Raw genomic sequence first — 1,318 nt, 5'->3', positions numbered from 1 at the left:
GCCCCTGCAAACCGGGGCTCTCACTGGGGTGCAGGGATTTGAGGTCCCACAAATGCTGGGTCCAAGCAGGACCAGCCCAGGACTAAAACTTCCCTTGCTGCTCTGGGCGCCGGGTCACCCTCTTTTGGAGGGTTCCCCCCTCCCGGCTGACACCCTCTGAGCTGCCCAGCGGCGCAAGTGTCACGGGTGTTGGGGCTGTTGTACCCCACCGTGTGTGTTGGGACCAGTCGCGTCTCTAATGTGGGGGGCAGCTGGGCCCGCCATGACCCCGGTGTGGCACCAGTCGTGTCCCTCACGTGTGGGGCAGTGGGACCAGCTGTGACCCCAGTGCGGGGACTGGAGGGGTCAGGGCAGCGCCCAGGAGGGCAGAGGGAGCAGCTGGGAGTGCAGAGGTGCCACACACCGGCGCAGCCCCATAAAGCCACCGGAGCTTGGATTTTATACGGCAATAAAAGATAATGTCAGCTATAAAATGCTGGAGCAGGTCCTGGCGTGCCGAGCCGGGGGGCACAGAGGGGTGGGCAGCCCCCAGCTCCCCGGGGACGCCCCAGCAGGGCAATACCCCCTCGGGGTGAGTGGATCCCCGGCTGCCCCAGGGCTGGGGACACCCCCAGCGCTGCCACGGGCTGAGGTTGGGGTCAGTGCATTAAAGCCGCTGCTTTGGGCTGTGGTTGTTGTTTTAACGGTTTTATTGGGTGCTGCTGGGCCGGGCCTGGCAGGCCCTAATGAAGGAGATTGATGGCTTAATCGCCTGCAGCCATTACGGGGTAATTGAATGGTTGTGTACACATGATCCGACCGTCAATGCCGACGTGGCTCGCAAGCGAAGCGCCCGGAGCTGGGGGGACACACACAGCCCCCCCTGCACCCCGAGGGATGCAGCGTGGGGGGCCAGAGCCCACGGCCTTGGGACCCCCATCCATCCCAGGGCTCCTGGCTGTGCTGGTGTTCCTGGAGGTCTCCACGTTCATCCAGTGGCACTGGGTCACCCCATCTCCATCCAGCTCAGCTCCCAACCAGGGCACTGTGCCCAGGTGCTTTAACAAGGCTTTTAATTAATGGGTCCCACCTATAGGGGTGAGGAGCGGTGTGGGAGTGGAGGTGGAAGCATGGGGCTCCAGCATGGATGGCAGCCCCAAACTGGGGTTCACCCTGACCACCCTCCCTGCGGGAATCCCCGAGGAGCAAATGTGGCAGAGCCCCAGGCAGGTCCCTGCGCGAGGTGTGAGTCAAACTGCTCATTTTGTGTGTGACAACCAGGTGTTTTACAGTATTTGCTACCTGTGATCATCCATCAAAGCAATCGATAGCATTCCTG

The sequence above is a fragment of the Corvus brachyrhynchos genome, unplaced genomic scaffold (assembly GCF_000691975.1).
Source record: "Corvus brachyrhynchos isolate BGI_N302 unplaced genomic scaffold, ASM69197v1 scaffold365, whole genome shotgun sequence".
In the NCBI taxonomy this organism is placed as follows: domain Eukaryota; kingdom Metazoa; phylum Chordata; class Aves; order Passeriformes; family Corvidae; genus Corvus; species Corvus brachyrhynchos.
Note: the sequence above shows the minus strand (reverse complement) of the source record.